This window comes from Salvelinus sp. IW2-2015, unplaced genomic scaffold, assembly GCF_002910315.2.
Source record: "Salvelinus sp. IW2-2015 unplaced genomic scaffold, ASM291031v2 Un_scaffold5260, whole genome shotgun sequence".
Taxonomy (NCBI): Eukaryota; Metazoa; Chordata; class Actinopteri; order Salmoniformes; family Salmonidae; genus Salvelinus; species Salvelinus sp. IW2-2015.
This window is the reverse complement of record NW_019946525.1, coordinates 33,067-39,135: the sequence shown is the minus strand read 5'-3', so window position 1 is coordinate 39,135 and position 6,069 is coordinate 33,067. Positions and strand designations below refer to the sequence as shown.

At 42.3% G+C, this 6,069-nt stretch overlaps 2 long non-coding RNA genes across 2 annotated transcripts; both read left to right on the top strand.

Moving 5' to 3' along the window:
- Nucleotides 1-219: 219 nt before the first annotated feature.
- LOC139026611 (uncharacterized) lies at nucleotides 220-593 on the top strand. The gene is made up of 2 exons (XR_011478462.1): nucleotides 220-391; nucleotides 546-593. It is a non-coding gene; the product is annotated as an uncharacterized lncRNA (long non-coding RNA).
- Nucleotides 594-1,382: 789 nt separating this feature from the next.
- LOC139026610 (uncharacterized) lies at nucleotides 1,383-1,694 on the top strand. Its single transcript, XR_011478461.1, has 2 exons — nucleotides 1,383-1,488; nucleotides 1,629-1,694. It is a non-coding gene; the product is annotated as an uncharacterized lncRNA (long non-coding RNA).
- The last annotated feature ends 4,375 nt before the right edge of the window (nucleotides 1,695-6,069 follow it).

The window sequence follows — 6,069 nt, the reverse complement described above, 5'->3', positions numbered from 1 at the left end:
TTAACAAACCACACAACTATATCCACAAGGACAACATTTAACAATTTACACTGAACATTTTACAAAAAAATACATTGAACAGTGCAGATGGGTTGTGCTGTTTGGCCTGTCATTCTGGTCCAATGCACATTTTCAGGACTGTAGTTGTGAACAGAGCTGTCATCTGTACAATCTAATTGTCAGGACTGTAGTGAGGAAACACTGTCGATCTATGTACAATGCTAATTTGTCAGACTGTAGTGAGGAACCACTGGAAACATCCACAGGAGGCGGTATAGTCATTAAGGCACTTTAATGGCAACAAGCATCATCACCACCTGAGACAGGACAGAGCATACAGCAGATCAGTCAGATATCACATAACCCTCCATACCCCAACACTAAGTTACAAGTACTCACAGTGACCCTCGTCTTTCTCTAACCCCAACACTAAGTTACAGACCCCGTCTTTCTTAACCCAACACTAAGTTACAGACCCTCGTCTTCTCTAACCCCAACACTAAGTTACAGACCTCGTCTTTCTCTAACCCCAACATCAGTTACAGACCCTCGTCTTTCTCTAACCCCAACACTCAGTTACAGACCCTCGTCTTCTCTAAACCCAGTCTGTCTTAGCTGATCATCACGCGTAGACCAGTACAGTAGAACCATAGACCAATACAGTGCTTTAGATGCATAGACCAGTACAGACACTGTATACAATATCTCCATTTCCTCTATGTAGATAGAACATCCTTATCCTCCATCCTCTCTATGTAGATAGAACATCCTTATCTCCATTTCCTCTATGTAGATAGAACATCCTTATCCTCCATTTCCTCTATGTAGATAGAACATCCTTATCCTCCATTTCCTCTATGTAGATAGAACATCCTTATCCTCCATTTCCTCTATGTAGATAGAACATCCTTATCCTCTTCCAATAATTGTTATATCTAACAGGGCAGAGTCAATGGTCACCTTCATATCTACATTTTAAATGTTTTTATTTATTTATTTATAAAAAAAGACATTCTGAACTTTGTGAATGTCATTGTTAACAACGTCTCCCTGGTAGCTTCTAGTAACAGAGGAGATAAAGCCAGATCAACAGTGTGTGTTATGTTGTCGTGTGGTGTGTTATGTTGTTGTGGTGGTGTGTTGTTGTTGTTGGTGTGTGTGTGTGTTGGTTGTGGTGTGTTATTGTGGTGTTGTGGTGTTTGTTGTTGGTGTGTTGTTGTGTTGTTGTTGGTGTTTGGGTGTTGTTGTTTGGTGTTGTGGTTGTTGTGTTGTGTGTGTTGTGTTTGTGTTGTTGTGGTTGTGTTTTGTGGTGTTGTGGTGTGGGTGTTGTGGTGTGTTGGTGGTTGTTGTGTGTGTGTGTGTTGGGTTGTTGGTGTTGGTGTGTTGTTGTGGTGTTGTGGTGTGTGTTTGTTGTGGTGTTGTGTGTGTGTTGTTGTTGTGGTGTTGTGTGTTTGTTGTGGGTGTTGTTGTGTTGTTGTGGTGTTGTGGGTGTGTTGTTGTGGGTGTGGTGGGTGTGGTTGGTGTGTTGTTGTTGTGGTGTTGTGTTGTTGTGTGGTTGTGGTGTTGTGGTGTTGTTGTTGTGGTGTTGTGTTGTTGTGGTGTGTTGTTGTGTTGTTGTGGTGTTGTAGTGTGTTGTTGTGGTGTTGTGGTGTGTTGTTGTGTTGTTGTTGTGTTGTTGTGGTGTTGTGGTGTGTGAGGCGTCCGAGGCACTTTGGGACTTCCAGGCTTCTTCCTCCCAGCTCTAACTCAACAGGAAACTGGAAAACACAACCAGTTATAGTCAGACAACAGGGAATGAAGAAGAAGTGTGTGTGTCTGTGTGAGTGTGTTTATTACCTGTAAGGGTATCCATGGTATTTAGCTCTAAAGATGGACAGCAGCCAACTGAAGAAGAGCATCACCAGACCGATCCCTGCTACACACATGACTAGAGAGAGAGAGAGAGTCATGCTCAACATGAGCTCCTGATATATTTCATATTGTTTGGTTTTTAGAATGAGATAAACACTCTAATCGAAGAAGAATTCCAGACAGGAAGTGATGAACAACAACTCTATACATTCAGAACAGAAAAAAAAGTAACTTTGCGCCTCAAGTTAAGAAGTTTTGAGTCTAGCTAGCTACACAACAAAGACCTAGCCAGCAGACTAACAAGCTAGCCAGAAGAAACGAGCTGGAACAAACCTAGCAAGGGCAGTTAATACAACTACATCAAACGACCAAACTGAGTGAGTAAAACAAAAAGGAGCACGGACTAACTTTAAACATATCTTCAGTTTTTTGTGTGAAGGTTTGTCACTCTTTTTGCTGGTTTTTGAACTAAATTAGCGCTAGCAGCAGGCGAACAAACCGGTTGCCATGGCAACGGGGCAGCAGTAGTAGCAGAGCCCACAGACACCATGTCCCCACTCCCCCTCAGCGCAGAATCCACTCTCTACCCTCCAGAGGACAAAAATTACACAACGAGGAAAGCTTTTTTATTTATTTTTTATTTTTTTATTTTTTATTTTTTTTGGGGGGGGGGTGGATCAGCTTAATCTTGCGGAAAGAATGTTGCTTCCAATGTAATTGTCTGCATCATTTCCAATCCCCCATATTTTTTGGGGTAAATATATATATCCATACACGCATGCATACATATACACATATATACATACACATACCTATATAGACATACATACTTTTTTAAAGAATATACCTTTATTATTATTCCCCGCACCCTACCACCGATCCCCCAATTGGAGTAAACTAATAAACACTTCTGCTTTTACCTTCAATTTATACATCTTATACCCATCTTACAGACACAGTCCACTTTACAATAGTTCTCTCTTATTTGTTTCTTAGTCTTCCTCTATTTCTGTTGTCCATCCAATTTTATTTTCCACTTGTAACTGTGCTATTTCACAAAAGCTCCGCACCTATACACATTTCACAGATCCCGTATGCCTAACATTGTTTATCTGTTATTAGTCCCACCCTTCAGTTCCACTCAACCCCTCCATCTATCTTCCAACATCATCCATTTCGGATTTTTATTTGCCATATATTTTTCAACTGTGCTGTGATGCTTCACAAAAGACTTGAACCTTCCTATTCTCATAGCTTTATAGATTGTAAATTAAAAATAAACATTTTTGCTAAGGAAAGCTTTTAAACAGAAACTACTAAAGGGGAGGCCAGAAACGCTTCACGGTGACGTGAGTAATCTCATCTTCCTCACTGACCAGCCAATGCATGGCGCTCAGCAGTCTGCTCTCAACTACCATCCATAAAGAAAGAGGGAATCTGTAATGGGTGGAAGCTGAAAATCAAAGAGACAGACGACCCTGACAGCACCATGATAACAATCACCTCTACAAGACTGGGACTGTCATGGTGCAAGGTAACATTAGGCTGTTTGAAACAGACTTTCAGACCATTAAGGAGAGAGTGGAGAGAGAGAAGGACACCACCAGTGACATGCCCTCCCACAAGACAAACTCCACCAGCACCACCCTACCCCTACTCTCCCCACCCCAAAAGGCACATCCAGACCACCCTCACCCTACTCTCCCCACCCAAATGCACATCCAGCACCTCTTCCCACCATAGTGGAGGACATGCCAGGAGGAGGCGACCCCTCAGTGCAGAGCAGCTCACAGCTGAAAGAGGTTCAGCAGAGAGAGACGGCTACAAGAGAGAGGGTGAGCTACAAAGGAGGTGAGAGAGCCCAAAAAGACAGGCATAGCAGCAATAAGGAGCTGACCACAATAGAGAGGGCTGCGCAGGAGCTGACGGCACACTAAGAGAGGACAATAAGGGCTGACCGGACTAAGAGAGGAGCAATAAGGAGCTGACCACAACTAAGAGAGGAGCAATAAGGAGCTGACCACACTTAAGAGAGCAGCAATAAGGAGCTGACCACACTAAGAGAGGAGCAATAAGGAGCTGACGCCACACTAAGAGAGGAGCAATAAGGAGCTGACCACACTAAGAGAGGAGCAATAAGGAGCTGACCACACTAAGAGAGGAGCAATAAGGAGCTGAACCACTAAAGAGAGCAGCAATAAGGAGCTGACACACTAGAGAGAGCAATAAGGAGCTGACACACACTAAGAGAGGAGCAATAAGGAGCTGACCACACTAAGAGAGGAGCAATAGGAGCTGACCACACTAAGAGAGGAGCAATAAGGAGCTGACACACTAAGAGAGCAGCAATAAGGAGCTGACCGCACTAAGAGAGGAGCAATAAGGAGCTGACCACACTAAGAGAGGAGCAATAAGGAGCTGACCGCACTAAGAGAGGAGCAATAAGGAGCTGACCAACACTAAAGGAGGAGCAATAAGGAGCTGACCGCACTAAGAGAGGAGCAATAAGGAGCTGACCGACACTAAGAGAGGAGCTGCAGGAGAGGAAGAGAACACTGGTGACACACTCAGACCTAAGAGCTATTTCTTTCCCAAAATATAATTCAATACAAAGAATTTGAAACTATAAAAGATGAAGAAAATTCAAAATATGTATTGGGTGAAAAGCAAAATGTGCAGTTTTGGCAGCCAAATATGTGTCCTCCTCCACAACCTGAGGGACAGCCAGTGAAAAATGCAAAGTAATGTTGATAATATTTCCATTTAGCTTAGTTTTGTTTTGTCTTTCGTACGCAGATCATGTGTCTTCTCAGTCATGGTTGACACTGGTCTACTACTGTTGCTTTAATGTATTGTTGTTCTGATTAATATTGGTTGTTGTAGCTGTTATTAATGGTAATCCAATGTCACTACTACTATTTATTATTGCTGTTTAGTCCCATCCCCATTTATTTATATATAAATATTATATAATATATATACATCTATATTTTATTTAAATTTTCGAAATGTATACTTTGACAATGTAAGTAATAATAACTTGCCATGTCAATAAAGTCAATTGAATTGAATTGAATTGAATTGAATTGAGAGAGAGACAGAGAGATGGTCATCCAGCTGGTCCTGAGTTCACAAACCTGTTCTACTAACACACTGAAGCCTCAGGACCAGAACATCTAATCAATCAGAATAAACCAAATTACAACAGAGTCAAAACAAAACTATATTGCTTATTGGGAAGCCAAACACAAAGCAAAATGCAGTGCTATCTGGCCCTAAATCGACAGTACACTGTGGCTAAATATTTGACCATGGTTACTAGTCAAAACCTTAGAAAAACCTTGACAAAGTACAGGCTCAGTGAGCACAGCCTTGTCATTGAGGAGGGTAGACACAGGAAAACCTGGCTCCCAGTAGAGGAAAGGCTGTGCAACCACTGCACCACAGCAGAACCTGAGACGGAGCTGCATTTCCTGACAAAATGTCAAAAATATAGAACAATTAGAGAGTGTAATTTCCCCAAATTTGAAACCCTTATTCAAGGTTTCAAAGACCTCTCTGATGAGAGTAGGCTACCCGTCCTGTTGGGGGAGGACGCAGAGAGCTGTGGGTTGGCAGCGCACTACATTGCTGCCTGCCATAAGATGAGGGACAGTGTCTGACAGACCATTCAACCTGCACATGTCCTCTATGCTTATTGTTATTGTTGAATGTGTTGGTTATTTTGACACTTGGTTATTGTACAATTTTGATTCTCATTTTTATTTATTTTTATTTTGTAAATATCCAAAATAAGCTTTGGCAATATGTACATTGTTACGTCATGCCAATAAAGCGAATTGAATTGAGAGAGATGGAGATATAGATACATACTTTTCCTCTTGCCAATGTCCATATCTGACGTGGCAGCCTCGTGCAACAGCACCATCCCTATGGTAACAGCAGAGTCTGGGGCAGGAGGTTAAGGGTCACAGAGAGAAGCTGTAGCCAATGAGAGGCTCTCATACAGGGTTAGAGGTCAGACTGAGGTGTGTAAAGGATACTGAAGAGCAGCACGATGTGAGTTTCTGCTACAAACTGGGCCTGACTGCTGCCGTGGATGTAACTCTGAAACAACACACAGTGATGAACACACACACACACACACACACACACACACATAGACAGACAGAGAAACACCCACACAGAGAAACACACACACACATACACAGAGAGAAA